The sequence below is a fragment of the Scomber japonicus genome, chromosome 23 (genome assembly GCF_027409825.1).
Source record: "Scomber japonicus isolate fScoJap1 chromosome 23, fScoJap1.pri, whole genome shotgun sequence".
NCBI lineage: Eukaryota > Metazoa > Chordata > Actinopteri > Scombriformes > Scombridae > Scomber > Scomber japonicus.
Genome location: NC_070600.1, coordinates 8418267 through 8438936, shown reverse-complemented (window position 1 = coordinate 8438936; position 20670 = coordinate 8418267).

The following is a 20670-nucleotide window of genomic DNA, read 5'->3' as shown; positions in this document are numbered from 1 at the left end:
GTCTGACAGAGAATCAGTGAAACTAAATTCAAAAGTACAGATTAGAAAGTTGGAAAACTACAGGATACAAATTTGACAGGCGTTTGCAGTCAGAGAATGAGCATAAACATGACTCATTTAGGATTTATTGTGCACCCCGCAACAGGTCAACTGTGAGCAGATTCCAAAGCAAGTCCTGAAACACGGTTAAGGAAAGTCCACCTTCATGGTAGGAGACCAGATGGGAACTATATAGACTATTAAAGTGAAACACATTGTCTTGTATCTAATCACTATAAATTAGCATCTTTTGTTTAACAGAGTGAAGGTGTTAGAACTGAACAAATCACTGAATGTTAAGCAGTGAAAAAACAACTTCTTTAGCTTTATAGAGGCGTAGAGGCATAGAGGCTATTAAGATGCTCATTTTCAGTCTGATCTTGGATGGAATTGGATAGATGCACACATTAAATTTTTACGGGTCATAATCTTTCTTTTTCTGCTGTCACTGATACTTTCCTTGTCTCGGGGGGTTCGCATGTGCCATACCTACATGTCAAAAGCTGATATGAAACCTATATGTGTAAACAGTCACATATTTTAATCTAAATGCCCTGCATCATATCTAAGATCTGTGAAAGTTAAGTTAATGAAATAGTTTATTATTGCTTATTTGTCATCTCCACTGTGAATTCAACACTGCTCAGTACCTGACCAGGAAGTCAAAAGTAGCTATTTAAATGAGGTAAACATGCCAAGTGAAAGTTCAAACGCTGCAATCTGATTGGTCCGATGTCATTTTAAGGCCAACTCTGACTCTGATATTGAAGTACAACTAGACAGAAAAAATAAACCTTACTTTACAAACACTTTTAAAATAATTAAAAACATGACTTCAGATATAAGTGAAGCCTTTTTTCAGCTGAGCCACTTTAGAATACACAGTTCATTGTGCTTGTGCCTTAGCAACCTCCTCTCATTATCAGAGAGTAGAGGACATACAGTAGAAAGCGGGGGGTGGGACTGCACGCAACGCCATCTGAAAGCGCCACTCCACACAGCCGCGGCCGGCTTCGACAGGTGCCGGCGGATAATTGGACGGCATGCCGGCTAGAACCACAGAGCTGCTGTCTCCTACAGCTCATTACTATCACTCAGAAGTTCCCTTTAAAAAAAAAACTCCACATTGTGGTGGAAATTTACTAACTGTGATGGAAATTTACTGAGACTCAAGTTGTGTACTAAGAAGCTTGGTCTCTTTTAGACCAGGGTCAGTCATGACACTCATAATTATGTGTTTTGTTGGTATACTTCATCAGGGCCTGTACTTCACCTAAGATGTGTGCTCACAAAGGGATTGACTTGGATTGCCAGGGTCGTCTTCAATTTCCAGACAGCCCTGAGACAGAGAATTTAAAGGGTTTACTAGTCTGTAGAAAGTGGAAAAGATTCATTGTGAACTCGAAACATTATGTATATTCAGGTTGAGTGTCCGCTCTGCTTACTGGACCCAAAGTAATGCTCTCTTGTAAGACAATGAAGTCTAGGTCAAACAGTTTCATTATTATACATCACAGAGTCGCATGACTCCACAGATTTGGTAAACTGACAACTGAAATCTCTTGTAACGCTCACATTAAATGGCCTGTCACTCTCTACTCTGCTACTGTTTGTTTAGACAGGTAAATGATTGCATTTAGCATGTCGCAAGCCTGAAGTTCAACCATTGACTGTATATAATATGGACGTCTTGTGTACACTTCCTGCCACTTTGCAAAAGTGAAGCCAAAATGTCTCCTTTCTGGGAGCTGCCATCTTGCTTGTGTGATGCCATTTGGAGCCAGAAGCTGAGCAGTAGAGTCGGGGGGTGAAAGATGACCCACAGGAAAAGCAAACTTATCAGAAAAATTAGCACTTTGACAAACACCAGTGTTATAAGAACTACCTAAAACGACAGAAGCCATTTTTGGGAAAAAATTGTATGTGACTCGTGCTTCGATTTTTTAAAATTTGGCGCATGTCTCATCTGCTAACATAAAAGGGGCGGGATTTATGACCAATACTGCAGCCAGCCACCAACGGGCGGTCAAGATGTTTTGGCTTCACTTTTTGGGAGCTGTCATGACGATTGTATTTATATACAGTCAGTGGGTTTAACACAGAGGTTCTACTTCATGCTCATACACACATATAGTAAACTATTCTACCCTTAAATGCATATTCAACAGCTGTATATATGTTGGAACTTTAGAAAAGGGTTTTAGGTCAGATGCAGAGGCTGACAAACTGACATAGCAGGATGTTGCACATTTATAAAATACTTCTTTAAGGTAGGATTGTACAACAGTAGCAGTTTACCCATGAGGTAAACTTTGCTTCATACTACCTGGTATGGATGATTACACACATGATTGGCCAACACACTGGTGTGTTGGCCAATCAGTTGTAATGCAGCAAAATGTGAGTTCAGGTCTCATTGAAATGAATGAGCAGCCTGTATTTTTTTGGGTGTAATGCTATTCTCAGCCCGAGCATTTCATTTACAGCAAATACTGTGCAATAATGAAGGACAGTGTGCTGAGTGATGATACTTGTGTTGAGACTGATTTCAGTCCATGTTGTTTATTAGCTTAAAACCACTAGTGTAACGTCCAACATTATGTAGTTTGTCCATAAGAGAGCACAGACATGTTTCTCTTAAAGGATAATTACCATTTTTTACAACCTGGACCTTATTTCTAGCATAAAATGCGATCATTTACTCACCCTAATTTCGTCCGAATGACTCCAAATGACACCAAAGTTGTCTGGGTGAGTAAATGATCGTATTTTATGCTAAAAATAAGGTCCAGGTTGTAAAAAACGGTAATTATCCTTTAACCACGAAATGTGTCACTAAGTTCATATCCTGGTCAAACTTCTTCAAAAGTTAATTTTAAGTAATGTTATGTGTTTATGTAAAATAGAGTATCAGGTGATATGAGTGCTGACTTTTTCACATCTCAAATATATCAGTATTGATCTAAAGAAATTCTGTATCAGTCTAAAAAGTCTAAAAATCCTCATTCTTATGTTAACAATGTATTTACCATTCTTGCAAAGTATTTATTTGATTTACTCAGTTAAAAAAGTGACATTTTGTCTGTCTGGCCACCATAGCTCAAGGCCTGACTTGTTGGAAGAGATAGAGTTTATCAATGTTATTGCAGCCCATGCTGCTGCCTTATAGCAGTCAATAAAAGTGAAAATTACTAACAGCCCCTAGAATCATGTCACTCTACTAAGCCATGCAATTCTGATGACTGATTTGATTTCTGTACCCATCACTGAGACTGGGAGGCACCATTAAGCTCTCTGATAGACACCAAGCCTGGGATCAGAAAACAGTGCTACACATTTACAAGACGGCTGTGTCACTACTGTTTGGCTGTGATTCTTTACTCTGGAGGCAGAAGCCAAACTGGAGGAGAGCGCTGCCAACTGTTGTAAATGGAAAGTAGCTGAAGCCTGCTGAGAAAGTCGCAAGATGACATCACATGCTAATTTGCATATCCATGAGATCATAACTACTCACAACTATTTCTTTTTTTTTCTTAAAGTTTTCAAGCCAAACTTAAGTGAACTGGTTCTCATCATTAATCTATCATTAAAGTGTCTAATAGCTATAGTGAGCAGTCTATATAACATCTAGTTTCAGATTCACCTACATTTCCAAAAAAGTTTCTCTTTTTAGGAGGGTTAGGAGAAAGTTATGGTATCTGATGGTCAGCACTTATATTTGTTAAACCAAATGTTTACATTCTGTGAAACGACATCCTCTGATAGCTTGAAGAGAGAAAACAACTTCAGAAGTGTTTGATAAGAGTTTCACTTACACACAGAAAATAATTATGTCAGAACAGATGTTCTATTTTTTAGGTGGTGCACATACTGAAGCAAATCCCTTTGAATTCAAACCAAAATTGAGCAACTCATGCTTTAGTTTTTGCCAAGTTGTTCCTTTTTGAGTTGCAATGGTATTTCTTTTGCTTTGGATAACAGCGTGTCCTTATTTACATGACTCTTATACCTTTATGCACACACACACACACACACACACACACACACACACACACACACACACACACACACACACACACACACACACGTCCCTCGCCTCATTACGAATATGAGAGAGAGTGCAATGCTGAGCAGATGCTCCTCAGTATGTATCCGATCTTACACCTTTTGAATAAAGCCTGCTGAAGAAAACCAACACTTCAGGAAGCAACTGCAGATTGTGTGAGTGTGCTGATACTCCGAGTGCTTTCATGAAGAGGATGTTAGGATGTTTTTTTTCATGTTTTCTAGTCTTGTCTTCTGTCTCTTAAAACAAAAAAAAGGAAATCTAATTCAAAAATATCAATTTGAAAATTTGTGGCAGGTCAGAAATTTACAAGAGCAAAACTCTGACATCCGAGTGTAAGTGAATGCAGCAAGAGATGAAGCTCCCTGTAGACACCTAGCTTCTAGCAGAGCCATGAATGCTGCCACTAGCCGTCCCTGCAGCGGGCAGCAGCTCCATTTTCTCCAGGCCCCCGGCAGCTTTCTGTGTAGCATTACTCAGTCCTGGTTCCTGCTAAATGTGTGTGTATGGTTGCCAACTTCCATTAAAGAAATCCAGACCGGCCGCAGATGGATAGTAGCTGGATTGGTTTGTCCAAGCGTGTTTTTGTTGTAGTAATAGTAATACATTAAAGCCAAATATTCAGCCGTGCTTTACGAGTGTCCACAGCTACTAACATCTTTGAAACTGCTCATTCTGCAGACACACACTTCCAAATTTCAGATCAGTCATGCAAGTATAATATACAAGTTTTAAAAAAGTTTCTAAAAAGCACTAAAATCACTCGCTCTGATCCCCAAACTAAAAGCCCCATTAGTCAGCAGTGCATTCAAGGCTTACCTGAGAGTTTGCACTTCCACCACTTTTTCTAATTTAAGTTCAGAGAGAAGAGTTTTTGCTGTTTAATCAGCATTATTGGATCAACACTGGATGTCTTGGAACAATGGTAATGCCATGGCTGTGTGTGGCTTCAAAGAGTATAATAACACAATTGGTGCTACCTAGAAGCTCATTTGAACCATTAAAGAAAGCTTGCATTGATAAAATGACTGATCATTTTGAATGAGAATTTGAACCTTTTATAACACTCAGTCTTAAGTTGTAGACAATTATTCACTCTCTGAATCTTGAAAGAGACACTTGTAAAAATGAAGAGGAAGGGTGACATCAGCAGTTTTTTTTTTCTACCAAAGAGGAAACTAATTAACAGAGGGACGCATCCGTAGAACTGGTGATAGAGAGAGAGCAACAGGTGTGAGAAGGTGGAAGGCAAAGATGACGAGGTATAAGAGGGAGAACATCACAGAGATGAAAAAAATGTCTTCAGATTTGGAAATAAAACATTATATTCATTACAAATGTCACCTTTTATATATTTACATTCAGTATTTTACTCACGCTACAATGATGTAATGCTTTAGAGTCAAAATATCTTTATTTGGGGGTTTTCCAAGCATATATTGATAGATTTTTTTTAATCTAATAAAATCTCTAAATAAGTCTCTATGCCACCACATAAATATTCCTCTAGATCTGCCCCTCGACCATTGAGTTAAATATTACTATAATTTAAGTGTCATACAGCTTGTCTAATGAGTTGTTCACCATTTTTAAAATATGCTGAAAATGTGTGTACCAGAGCTTCCTTCTATCTCAACCTATGCCGAGATATAGATACACATTTTTAAGTTCCTTTCCTAAGTCCTCAGTCACTACTAGCACAAACACTGATTTTCCAAATTTTGGGTGCACGATTAAAACATCATAGTTTTAAAATCAAATTAAAAAAAACCTTGGTGATGTATAAACTGGTTGCTAGGAAACATCTGTAGTGCAGTCCAAAGCAATCAAAATCCTCTCATGACATGGTTTAAGACATAATGCTCTTCCTGGAATACTTATTTGAGCGTGGTTTGAATTTTCTATACACACACACACATACACACACACACACACACACACACACAAATCCTCCAACTTGTATAAAAGTCAGTACTCAATGTTAGTGCACTGGAGGCTTCAAGTTTCCACATCACACTTGTGTTGCATATTGGACCTTGATTAACTTCCAAACTGGTCCAATGAGCTCCTAGTGTATTTTGGCTGTGTTGTTGCTCATACTGTAACACACAGACCCATTATGGTTGGATTCATTCCTCCCTGTAGGCAGAGACGCTTTCAGATAGTGCCCATCAGCAGAATTTAGTTTGGGAAAATGGCAGTCGGGATGGGCAGAATCTCCTCTGTTGCAATTTAGACTGATGTGAGGTGTGTGTGTGTGTGTGTGTGTGTGTGTGTGTGTGTGTGTGTGTGTGTGTGTGTGTGTGTGTGTGTGTGTGTGTGTGTGTGTGTGTGTGTGTGTGTGTGTGTGTGTGTGTGTGTGTGTGTGTGTGTGTGTGTGTGTGTGTGTGTGTGTGTTCCCATCCACCGTGCCGTCTGAATATAATGATTCTCAGCAGTCAGGTGTGCTGTCAGAGGAAGATAGACGGCTCATTAGTGTTTCCTCACTCCAGGTTTTGTAATTAGCTGTCTGTACCTTGAGCTTGATGGTGTAATTGGTTCCTATGACTTTAAACTCATTAAAGTTGGCTATTTGAGAACTTGATTTGCACTGTGTCCTTCACTGTGACTGAAAAGGAAATATTCGAGCTATCTGGAGCTAACCAATCCTTCACTGATTTGCTCAGGCGCTCAGGCTAAGAAGAGGAAATCTAAAAAGCTTACTGGGGTCTGCCTTCTCTAACAGTCAGATCCAGTGCTGACCGGTCACAGGGCATTGTGTGACTTTCATCTGTTACTGACAACTGTGACATTTTAAATCAATGCAGTATAACATTTATTTTTGGATGTGGATTTCACCACAGCCTGTCCACAGATTACATCTGCTCTACCAGATAAAGACTGAGTGCTTCTAAAACAAACCGGACTGAACTGATTTTGAAAGAGAGGCAGTTTACTGATATGTGAGAATGTTTATTTGCAATACCTGCTGTAAATGTCTAGATTATATGACGGCACATGTCGCAACTTCAACATCAACATATTAATAAGATGGGAAAATGGCAGAGATAATACTGTTGATGCCACTGTTTGTCCAAATGAAAACACATTTTGCAGATGCTGCATTGCTTCCTGTCCCCTTCCTATGATGAGGTGATATTTCCACTGGTCTTTCACTTATTCCACCATCTGCCATCACCAGAAAAGCTTTGGCTCTGTTAACTCTGGAAAAACGGTGTCCTCTTCCGAGATTTGCCTCCAAATTGCTCATTTAACTAATTTCTTTTACTTCATAGACTGTTGTTTTTTTTACCATTGATTTGTTGAGGACTACAAGGGAGTGGTAAATATATTATCACTTCATGAAGTTACTATGGCAACAACAACATTAGCATTGATTTGGAGACATGTTTCTGTCTATCTGGTGATTTAAAGTCTAACATTCACCCACTTTCTGGCTCTGTTTTGGTCTCCACCACCTCCTAAGGGCTGCGACGTAAGCTGCACTATGTTTAGCTTACTTCGTCTTACTGTTATTCAGTTCAGAAGATTTATCAGTTTTCTTTCTTCAGCTTGAAAACAAGCCAAGGAATGCTAAAATTCTTAGGAGATCTCATTACCTTCTGGGAGACCATGACTTATGTGTTGGACCTCATAATCTTCAATTGATGTATTTACTACTTTTATTTCTCCACTTTCTCATTCTTTCATATTTACGTTGTTATGCACAGGCCAGCACATGGTGCTAATTGAGTAATTAGAACATGAATCTGTTCAGCAGCTATAACAGATTGCTAAACATCTCAAGTGGCACCTGGAACATCTGGTATGTACATCAACAAATCAACAGCTCCCAGGGCCTTGAGACTGGAGCTCAGTGGGTTCTGCAGTCTGAAGGCTTGCTGTTACTCATATTTGGCATGTCATTGTACTCGCAAGCCAATGTGACAGCATTTCCCTTTTTTTTGCCTTCCTCTTTCCCACAAGTGTAGCTGACGTTTAGCCAGCACGGATAGGGAGCCACAGAGGTGCAGATGTGATGTAGAGTTTATTCATCACCGCCTCTGCTGCTCCTTCTTCTCCATCAGATATTCAGTTTTTCTCTCAGATTGCATGAACGGCAGCTGATGTAAGACCACAAGATCACACTTAGATACAGTGACATTTGATGCAACACAACAGGCCCAGTGGAGCAGATACGGCACAGTGCAGGCCGATTTAAATTTTACACCCATTTCTTAGAAGCAGCATTGAAAAATGCATTGACAAAATCCTCTAATAGATATAGAAATACAATGACTTATTTTATTATTCATAAATGATCGTTGCATTCATAATCATGAAAGGTCAGCAGGCTAGAAAACTAGATTACTTAAATAGCTGTAAGCTTATATGGCTGGCTTGAACTTGAAAGGTCTGCTGCATTAAGTATCAAGGCCTGAGGCTTCATAATATTAGCTTTCTTCACACAGACATAAGTCTTTTCACAATACTAATATTTGGATTATTGATACTCTCTCTCTCTTCTGTGTTCAATCCACTATTATTCTATAAAAGAGTGGAGAAACTACCTCTTCCAGTAAAATGTGATGTTACAGTCAATCACATTCTGCAAACTAAGGGCACTTTCATACCTGTAGTTCACTTAATTTGGTTAAAAGTGAGGGTTTTTTTTGTTTTCGTCTGTGTGTTCAGTCTGGCTTATTTACAAAGAACCCCAAAGAGTAAACGTGAAGTGATACAGGCTGACAGGTAACTCACTGATTGGACAGTTTTGGTGACTGGTCTGGTCTTGGTCCAGTTGTTTGATCCGCACCAAACTGTTGCAAACTTGACAGCTTCCCCACCAGCCCAAATGAATGGCACTAATAAGGGAAAAGGCACCAGTTGATTCTAACTGAACCAAACAGGTTAGGTGTGAAGGCACCCATGAACACACTTTTCAGTACTCTTTGCTTCTCTGTTGCTGTTCGCCCCACCTGAGAAGATACACATAGTTGGGTTTGTGAGTGAAGGAAAGAGAAGCATCAACTGCATGTGACTAATCAACAGAGTAGTAAAAAGAAATGCTTCATGTTTGGCAAATCATTTGGTGGGGATAAAAATGTATTCAAGAGTCCATCAAGTAAATTGTGACACACAGTCCTCTCTCTGTGTAATAGTAGTGATTAGGCCTGTCATGATAACAGATCCCTTTTGTTGGACGATAAATTGTCTCAAATAATCGCAATAAAAGATATTATTGTCATTTAAAGATCATTTTATACCACTGATATAAAAATAGTATAATAGCATCCATGTATCATACCATAAGTCCATGTATAGACATGATGATGTTAATAATTATGTTATTGTTCGATAAGTTGATAAGGTAATAATTGTGATCATTTTTTTGGCTTTTAGCAAAATGAACATAACAATGTGTAACAATGCTAACTTTCACAGTAAGCAGAAACAACAACAACAACAATATAAATTCAGTATTCCTTTTACTTCTCTTCTGGGCTCCACCAGCTCCTGAGAGAAATACCTGTTTTTTAAGCTTTAAGTAGCACTTAGCCTTTATGTTCACCCACTAGTTGCTAACTTTGTCTGTTGTTTGGTGCTGGCCAGGTAGCATACAGTGGGTTTGCCACAAAGAAAACTTGTTACCTTTTGCTGCTGGAAAGAACAAAACAAAAGAACAAGCTTAAAGACACTAAAACTTGTCATATAGCTGTGGGATACTGATGAGTTCAGTGATAATTCTCTGTGGGTTTATCATTAGAAGCCACAGCTGTCACATTGCACTTGTTTCTATTGTTAATATAATTTCAAGCTTCAACTAGAAAAGCAAATGAATCCAGAGCTCCACCCACTGAGTCTGAACTCAACCGATGACATCATTTCTGTCTTTGTGAAATGTTTGCAGACCTAAATCTAACATGTTTTCACAGCTCTCTCTCTCTCTCTCTCTCTCTCTCTTTCTCTTTCTCTCTCTATCTATGTTTCCATTCCTCCCTCTCTCCCCTCATATCTCCAGCTGTCGCCTGCTAGAATGTAAATGAGCCTCTCAGCACAGAGCCTATGATGGTGTCAGCCCTCTCCTTAGTTTCTGGTCTCATTAGAAGCCTAGTATAGCTGACATTTACCCAGCCGCTGTGTTGACTAACTGTTCATGCGGGGCGCGCAGGGTCAAAACAATACACACTAACTTCAACAATCTCGATTCCTTTGGAAGGAAGGTCGCCGGAGCCAACGAACAACCGGGTGTTGGCTAAAATCACCAAAATGCCAGCATAAAGCTTTGAAATGTAAAAAAACCTCCCTTCTAAATTACCCATGTGGTCTAATTTGAAGTGACGACGAGTACGAAAAATTTGAAGCATCACAATTTGTGATGTTCTGTGTCTTTGCAGTATTGCGAATGTGTTCTGTCAGCGCCTGTAAGATGCCAGTATTTCTACGCTGATGACCAGCATGGCAAATCCAGGCAGCTGGGCTAATTAAGATTCTGAATTAACAGCAAACCCTCCACATTTTTTCTTTTTACATGCTTGAATGGATCAAAAAAAGCAGAGATCTTCAAGGTCATTTTGCTCTATAGCCTACACATTTTTTATTCTTTTTACACTAATTTCTTTCCCCTCAGTCTTCTCACTTGTAGTGTCAGGACAGTGCACACAATCATCTTGAAGAGATAAGTCAAATTTGCTTTGATTTAGGTGAACAACAGCCGTCTCCTGAGCCCTACAGTAAGCTGGTGAACGGCTCTGTGAGTTTGAAATTAATAGGATGGCTATAGCTATTTCCTGACTCTTCCCTCCTCTCGGGACCCCGCAGCTCTGTTTTTCTGCGGTCCTCTCATCCTGTTACTAATGCCTGACTCTGTGTAACCCTTATCTCCATGCTCGCTACATGGCCTGATAGGGCTCTGTGTGTAAGCAATTAAAACGGCTTATTTGCCAGATAAGTGGGGGAGAGTGGTCAGATTGAAAGCCACAGGCTGCCAGTATCAGGTCTTTAGGTTACAGCCCCGGGTTAAATAGCCCGGGGGCACAGAGTGAGCCAAACGAAGCATGCAGCTCAGCGCGAGTGTGTGCAGGGGATGAAACTGCGCCGGAGGGAAACACACACACACACAAGACACTGTGTGTTTTCCACATAACCAACATTCACCGAAATGAATATTTAAGCATTGTCATAAATAAAGATGAGTACATACATAGGGAGGATACCAATCTGTGTTCAGAAAGACTCCTCATATGTATGTGGAAGTAGATAGGTGAGTGCAGATTGAATTGAAAGAAATATTTATAATTTATGTCCATGTCTAATGAAAGAAACAAATTCCTTCTGAAGCAATTCATATCTGTACATCAAAGCCTGTTTCCTGATTTCCTGTTTCTGATTTCCAACAGGCAGACAGGTGCAACACGATCACAAACATACTTCATTCAAGGACTAAAATACACAGAAACGCTTGCTTTGTCTGTATTGCAGTATAAGTCATCAGTACACAGAGGTTAACTTGGCACTGTAATAGTCATATTGGAGGTGTTCAGCTCTGTGTTATTCTATTTTTTTAACCTAGTGAACTTGTTACTTTGCAGAATTTTTATATTGTGTCCTTTTTCTCTGTGTATAATGTATGCAGCACGTAGAACCATAAAAACTCCCACACAGAGCAAAATTGTACTTCAAAAGCAGCTGGAATTGAAACAATACCTTGCCTTTGATTTGGACGTGTAAATGTAGTATGGTGTTAGTTCAGGCAGAGCACTTGCATTTGCTGATTGGCGTCCGCTGTCTCATTCATGTTTCACAATCACAGACTCATTCATCAGCTGCTTGGCTACCAGCTGACTAGCATGATAGTCCAACCAAGGTCCAACCTGTAGAGAGCAGCGCCGCCATTATAATATGTCACTCACAGTAACTCTGCAGATACACTCAATGCCAATGTTGTTTGTGTTCCTTCCACCAGGAGGATGACAAGATGGGACATGGCAGAGTTGGGGTCAACGAAAAATGAAAACTGCGCCAATGTGGCAACATTTTGTATTCAAAACCGACAGAAGAGGTGAGCTGAAAATGAGACAATGTGTAACCACCGCGTGAAAAAAGTCATGACAAAAGGTGATGATACATCTCATTTGAAATCCCACCTGTGAAAATACCATGCTTCCATTGCTGCACAGGTGGGCCCCACCGTGAAAAGGGGACAGTCTTCTGGGCCAAATTCAACACAACTATTCATAGAAGGAGGGCTCGCTATACCAAGGGCTAGAAATACAAACGAGACGGTGCTAGATGGAAGGAGTTCACTGAAGCGGTCACCACATTCATTTTTAAAGAGATGGTGTCTTTCAATACAGTGGGAAAAACATCTTTTAAATCACTGCTCAAGACACTCGACCGTCAGTATGATGCACCAGGTCAGAAGTATTTTTCTCAAGTACCCATGCCTGAGATGTACAATAGACTGAGACACAACAAGTTTTGATCTTGGAAAGCAACTACTTTGCTCTGATGACGGTCAAGTATTGATATGACACGATATATGTTGCTAACGGTTCTTTTCATCAACAAAGAATGGAAGATATCAAAGGTATCAAAGTGCCTCCAGGCAATCTTCTTCCTAGAGGAACAAACAGCAGAAAACGTGGCTGACGCGCTTGAGAGGCCCTGATTGACAGGCAACTGGATCAGATCAAACCATCAGCAATAACAACGGACAACGCAGCCAATATTGTAGCTGCAAGTAGAACATTGGACTGGCAATAGCTAAATTGTTTCATGCATAATCTCAATCTAGCCAAGACCGACGCACTCTGACACAAAGGGCAATGCACAGAACGAGTCTTGGAGAGCAGATAAAAAGGACCTGAGAAAAGGGCAGCAAGACCTTTGTCTACTGGAACGCTTTCTAACTGCAGTAAGTTATCAAGTGCAATGAGTAATGAGTGCATAATAAACTTGATTGAGCCTACAATAAGTATTGATGTTAAGCCTTTTCCAATTAGACCTCAACTAAGACCAAGGCCTTTTACTAATTTATTGGGGGTCAAAACTAAAAATGATGTAGCAAATTCTGGAGCAAAGCACAGCAAACTGGCACATTCAAAATGTTGACTGACATCATGTCCTTCTCGCTTAATCTCATAGACTCCATCATCAAAGCCCTCAAGCCACTCAATAAATTTACTGACATTCTCTCAAATACATCACCACATCATCTCTTCTCCCAGTGCTACAACTCATCTAGAATGAGATTTTGGTTGGTTGGCAGATGAGACACAGCCCTCACTAACCATTTGAAAGGAGTCAAAATACCGACAATGACTCAAGTAGAACTTTCCTGTACCTACACATGTCGAGCACTGTATTACACCGCAAATCAGCTGTTTGGGTTGGAAAGTACCTTTGCAGTGAAATACTGCTTAGGAATACAGAGGTTCTGCAATTGAGAAAATCTTATGATATTGTTGTTTATGTTTTTAGGTGGGCCTTTTTTTAGGTTGCTAAAATTCATTTGGCTGCTGGCTTCATCCACATTGCATAGCTTCTGTGCTTGCTTCTTCAAACTTGGAGTATGCCGACCCAAATCTACTGCAGGTAGTGCTCTAACCATGGATAAGCCTATGTAGTAAGAAGCTAGGATAACCACGCTTATGTTAACATCATTGTCTTTTCTACAAAAGCCTGCGGCTAGTTAGCAACAATTTGTTCAGGCATTTTAAGGTGACTTCTGAAGTGTCTGTTGTGTTGTGTCACAGTAACCTCAAACTGGCAATGTCTATTATGTTCTACCCATCTAGTCTTTTTTATTCCTTTGCTCTATTCTTCTCAGTCTAGGTACATGCTGTCTAATTTGATAAAGAAGCAGACTAATGATCAGAGTCAGACAAATACAATAGATGACACCAGAATATTATGTCATACTAAAATAAAAAAGAAAGTTGCAACAATATAAAAGAGTATTGTTGAGAGGCATTTTGAAAACATACATCACTTACTGAGGAAGAGGCTTGCAAGGCAAAGGATGTATTAAAGGTACAATGACTGGGTCTGGATAAACTACAGATAGAAACAAATCTACAACATCAGATAGTTTTCTTTCTCTAATAACGTTACAAATCAATCTACAAGCTGTTTCAATAAACTCACTTTTTCTTGAGCTCAGTCAATTATCTAGTGGACCTCTGAGCATAACTGCATCAGATGTGTTTGCCAGGAGAAAAACATGACACGAAAACATGTAAAGATTGGAAAAAAGAAGAGCAAAGCAACAGCGACAGTCTGCTTTCAGAAAACGATGTGACAGAGAAAAAGAGATGGAGAAGACTTCGACCTTGGCCGTGACCTGAACAAACTGTAATGAGTTCTGAACTTGTGCCTCAGCTCAGTATTGTTGTGGTTTTCAGAGTGCTGAGAGCTGGTAAACAGGATATTGAGTCCCAGATGGGTCTGGCTCACATCATGAAAGTACTGTAGGCCCACAGCTTTGCACGAACCATCGAAGCCATCGAAATGAAACGGAGGGGTGGAAGAGAAGAGAGAGAGAGGGAAAGAAAGATGTTTCTTCTGTCCAAAATGTGTGTTGCTGTGTGTGTTTGGAGGCTTTCGGAGGCTAGAGTTATCCTGCGTGACGGGCACATGTTTATAAGCCACTGGGCCACACATGGAGCAACACTAAGACGTCGCCGAAGAGATAAAACGGCCACGCAGGGGGGGAAAAACCTGGACACAGACCAGCGGATCTCTGTTTTCTCTCACTCTTCTTCTGTCTCTCCCCCCTTCTTTCGTCCTCCTTTTCTCCCTCTGCATGAAACAGGATCACAGTCAACTGGAGGACTTTTGGATGAGGGGGAGGATGACATGAAACTACCAGAACAGGTCCTTCCCAACAGAGGAGGATTCTAGGACAGCAAAAGAAGGAATGAAATATAGACCCTCAAAACCCATGCTAGCCTTTTAAAACATAAAAGACAGAGCAGCGCTGTACTCTACATTAACTTACACTGTCCTGCTGATCACAGATGCAACACGAAACATTTAACTCCTGTTAGAGCAATTTAAAGTCTTTTCTGTTTTTTTTTTTACCATTTTACTGCTTGTTGGAAAGCTAAATGATCATTGCTTTGTAGGCGAGATAGTTGCTGAAAAGGGTCACTGGATCAATGAACGAAATATTCAGAATTCCTCAACCTTCTTTTGGATGTTTTAGCCACCACACCAATGTCATTTCTGTAATCTGGGGAGGTGAGAACACCCTTGTGTGCCCTTTTTATGTAGCAAGGTGAAAACTAAAGGAATGGGTGCTTGAAAGGTCTGACTTTTATGTGGTAGACTGTACAGTAGGTGAGGTCCTGTCACACACCTCTAATTATGTTTCTTTTAATGAACCTTAATCCCTACATTAACCACACTGTAGCTGCCAGGAGCAGATATCATAGAAAAAAAGACATTCAAAATCAGGCACCCAATCCAGTACAATATCATTGCTCTCATCTAGCAAAAGGGTTTCAAGCTATATGAACGATCAGAACTAGGTTTTGAAATAAGCACCAGATATTTTCAAAGTGGCAACAGAAGATAACACAATCTGTGATCTGTTGTTACTACAATTTGCATTTTAAAACTGTGTGCCTGCACAACATAATTATCACTAAGCATGGTGTGTGAACTGTGAATCGAACCAGTGTAGAGAGAAAATCACAATGTGAGCTCATTTTCAGATAGGCATTTTTATTAACGCTGACTGCTCAAGATGGATCCTGATCGTTCTCTCCTGCTGATGATCCTGCCAAACGCACCAACTAATGAAAAAAACCAGAACAAATTTCATCGACACACTCGGCCATACTCTTATTATTTACATCTTATATATTTCTGCAACTGCAATAGTCAGACAAATATTTGCAGCATGATCATTTTGTCAGTATTTCACAGTCTAATTCTACCACTACATGATAGGATTTGAACCATCAACCTCCAGGTCACAGTGTGTTTACAGTAATGTGGGAAGAGAAAGTCAAAGGTGGTGGCGACAGAAAGCCTGCAGCAACAAAATATGAAAAATAGTGAAAGGAGCATTTAAATTAAAGCCCTGACAAACTGTCAGCAAGGAAAAATCTAATCATAAGAAGAAGCTTTTTAATAATTTATTTTCTATTCTTCTATTTTCTATTCCACAACCCTCTTCATGGTGTTGTATATCTCGTTAATTTGAATCAGATTTTAAAGGCTCAAGATCAGGGTTACAACAAAATATGTAACATAGTAAGAAGACAATGACATCCATCAAGAAATATGTCCAACATAAATTGCAATGGTAGAACAGTCACCGAAAAGGCATCTTATTTACAAAATTTAACAAAATAATTTTAAACATAGATGAACAGTTGAAATGATACTTTTGTCTGGTACATTTTCCATTTAGGTTTATATTCTTATACACAAACACAATGTGATACTATTGTCACTACACAGGTTGTAGACCTATGAGCCTATTCAGGCCCTTAAATCTATGGACTTGGGAATTCTGAGCCTGTCTGTTATTTAAGCTCCTGTTTAAAGCTGCAATAACATATTTTCTGCCACTTGGGGGCAGCAGAAACAAGCTGTGAATATAACTGACAAGTTAACATCTTTTAAGTGGATCTAGTGAACCAGTTAGCAAACATTTGCTTATTTGACACATAGGTAGAGCAACATTAGCATTCATTTTTCTGGACTCCTGACAAATAAGTCCAATATTCACTGTCCTTTTCAGTTTTTTTCTTTTTTCTTTTTTGCTATTTAGCACTTCGCTGCTAGCATGTTTTTTTTTATTTTTTTTTTAAAGAAATGTTTCTGCCTTTATAAGACCAAAAACAAGCTCAGCAAAGAAGAAAACTGCTGTGACAGGTGATAAATCTTCACGGGTTCATCACTATGAGCGACTGCTTTCATAAAGATATAGCCATCCGTTGTTCATATTGAACAATATTGATAATATATCTATACAGTACACAGGCAGCTTGTCTCACCACATCTCTATGAACTGATCTTTCAACCTTCAATCTGATCTTTTGAAGGTCAGCAGCAGCCAGCCGAGGCAAACCACAGTCATCTATATTGTTTAATCTGCAAAATTCATGCTCAAGCATAAAAACAGGAGCTATATAAGTGAAGTTTATAGTTGCACATTATGAGTTTAGTTTCTCTACTTTCCAGCAGCTTACCCCAGAAGCCAATAATTCTCTTTTTAACTGCAGCACAGTGGGTATCTTCCCAGCTCCCCTTATACCATATCATTACAGGCTGTCATCTTAACTTTTAAGATATAGCTATGGGCATTTCAAGTGTAGCTTTCCCAGTTTATTAAGTTTTACGACCAACCTATCCAAAGGTAATAAACTGTTATCTAGAGGTAAACACATCTCTACATTTACTAATGAGGGCTCTGTTGTTGTGCTCTCCTGAAGTATTCCTAACTGTCCTGAACTTTTTAAAGCACTCAGCGAATTTCCAAAGAGAAATACTCATAAGAAGCCCCAGGGCACCCACAAAAACCAACTAATTCAAAGCAAAGACCCCCCATTGCCTGTGTGTTGAATATCACAGCTGTTCAGAGGCTGAACTAAGTCGGCCTGGTTGGCGAGGAGCAGCCGACCATGAAGCCTGGGTGTCATCTCTTGGATCAATGGCGAGGCAGCGTGAGGACGAGGTCACGTGACCCGCCAAAAAAAGGTGACATTGGCTGATCTGCTGGCGCTGGCCAGACACTCGGCACCAGGTCGCCAAGCTGGAGGGGGACCAGCATGACCTGAGGTGGTCGGCCCCAGAGCTTTAAACCTGATCATTCACAGTGGAGGAGCTGCTAATGCTTTCAGCTAACTGGGGACTGCCAGCTCTGTTAGAGGAATAAACAGCTACTGGATGCTAGAAGTTGCCAGATGACGTCATTGTGATTTGTTGCATCCCTCTGCTCTATGCTGAGAGACAAGAATACTTTTAATTAACATTTTTTTGATTAGACAAGCAAATTGTGCACATTTATTTATACCAGCATGAAGTATTTTAGGAGTTGAAACATTAACATTGTTCTTCTTGGTCTTAAAAAGAAGCAACTAGATTTGTTGCAAGAAATATTTTTACCAAGGGGCCTGAAGAGTAGAGATACAATTATGAAGTGGGCCGCAGTGATTGGAAATTTAATTTGACAAACAATGCAGAATTAATGCAGAGTTAGATTGTAGGCAAGCAACCACACTTTTTTCTGTGTATGTGATGTTTGACTAAATGTTAGGGGAATGCTACAATAAGAGCTAAAGGAGGAAATCTGTCATAACATGCTCTCTTATTAATAGAAACTGCTGCTGTATATAGCTATATTACCTGCTGAACATTACTGACATTTTAATTTGTAGTTTTTTCCATTTAAGGTCTGACACAGACTTTGGACGTCAGAGTGCTCCACCTTTCAAAAGGTAGGATATAAACCACAATGTATACATGTACGTTTTAGTGTGTAAGTTCCAGGCTACATCTCATCCATATTCAGTAATTTCTTGGTGTTCATCTGTTTTTTTTTCAGTGCTGTGAGATGGAGGTGGAAGTGTCTGAATCAGCCCAATCTGAAGCTCCTGCCACACTGTGTCACTGCATTTCATCATCAGACGGCTCACTCGATTATTTGCTTCAGGTGAGCTGACAGCCTGACTCCGTGCAGGAGGTCCAATCAGTAAATCAATATTAAAATTAGCTCATTTCCAAACAGCAGTTCTGGTAGATATACTGACATTATTTATACTGGTGATCATGCTGCCACACCTAACCCAACACATAATGTAAGCTGCATGAAAAAATGAATGTATTGGCTTTGGAGTTTCCACCAAGATAATAAGGTCACGCAGCAGGAGTAATCATGACCAGATTCCCAATAAATAACTTGTCTTATTATTAGTGACTGCACACAGTCTGATCTCCCTCTGCTCAGCTTCATTATAATGCTCCATCAAATGAGGTGACACTTGGGAGAACTCCACTCATCAGCTTATAATCACCTCAGATCAGTTTATATTGAATATAGCTTCATTTTAAGTAGCAAATACAACCCAGGGAGAATTTCATAACTTTACAAATGCTGGGGAAAAAAAGTCGAATGAAATATTACTGGTTTATAGTTCAAGTTTTCTAAAGATGAGCATACAGTGGAATCAAGTTCAATTGAAGCCTCACTGCACTGTGAGCACATCAGAAAATGGCACTGCAAGAAAACAGTTGCAATGCAAATCAGACCACAGTGAAAGCAGGGGAAATAGTCTCAGGTGTTTTTTCCTCCCCTCCTGTGAGAAAAGTCAGATTTTCCAGAATAAATTACAGAGGAACAGAACGCATAAATGAATATTTTTGTTTGGCATTTCTCTCTTGTAGGGGCAGGGCGGGTAACTGACAGTTAAAGCAGGCCTGTTCTCGTTATTGCAGTAATTATTTGGGTCTTGATTAGATATTGATGCGGCGCTGATGGTCAACAAATCAAACACTTTGCAGTGGCTGAGTGAGGTCTCTGCACCTGATCGTGCGCACTCACCGGTGGTTGAGGGAGGGGGGGACTCTCAACAGCCCCCGAAAGAGGGCAGAAAAAGACTGTCGGGGGATGTTTGAATGGCTCTTACCTGTAATTGTCCCACTCCCTTCCCGCACCTGAACGCCCTTTTAAACCATCAGTGGGGCTGCTGCTACAATCCAGTGGTGTGTCTGTGATGTGGAGACATTTGCGTCCTGGGTTGGCGAAGAAGAGGAAAAAAACGGGAGTGGTGGAGGCTTTCCGGATGAAATGAAACAGCTTTATGAGAATCAAGACAAGGTTATTCGTCTTCTAACGCATCAGTTTGGGCATCTCATCCGCAGCAAAGCCGAGACTCTCCTGGATCCAAACCTCCTCTGTCTTTTTATTCCGATAGTCCAGAACCGACCAGCAGCCTATAAGACTCGGGCGGGTGTTATGGTGTACATGCGTCCTGGTCCTGATGGTGCGTCTCTCTTGGCTGACAGTCCCTCAGAGAATCAGATCACACACTTCTAAAAGATTATCTTCATTTCTCAAAAGTGAGGATGCTCCAAATCAATCACTTCTGCCTCCAGCCTCTGCTCCGCCGTGTCTCCTCTCAGTATGACAGCTCCGTTCTGCGCGCACTAACTTTTATGGAGACTCCGAGAGCGCACAGCGCACCGTCGCTGCTGCTGCTGCTCTGCTGGTAACGTGTCACAGTAATCGGATTACAATTATCAGTGGGTGTCAAATTCAGATTACATTCTTAAGATTTGCTGCGACCCTTCCGAAAAGAGAGGCACTCTTTTTATCACCTCCAAATGAATATAAAAATGATATTATACTAATATAAATACAATTATTATGTAATTAGTGAGATGAGGACAATCAGCAAAATCAGTAGTTGTGATGCATTCAAACTAAAGATTTTTTTTTTAATCACTCATTTTGGTCATGAAAAATTAAACACTACAACACATTACTACTATTGCATTTGACTAATTTAATTTAGCAGTGATTATTTCCCACCAAGACACCAAAATGTCACCAAAAGCTATAAATTCAC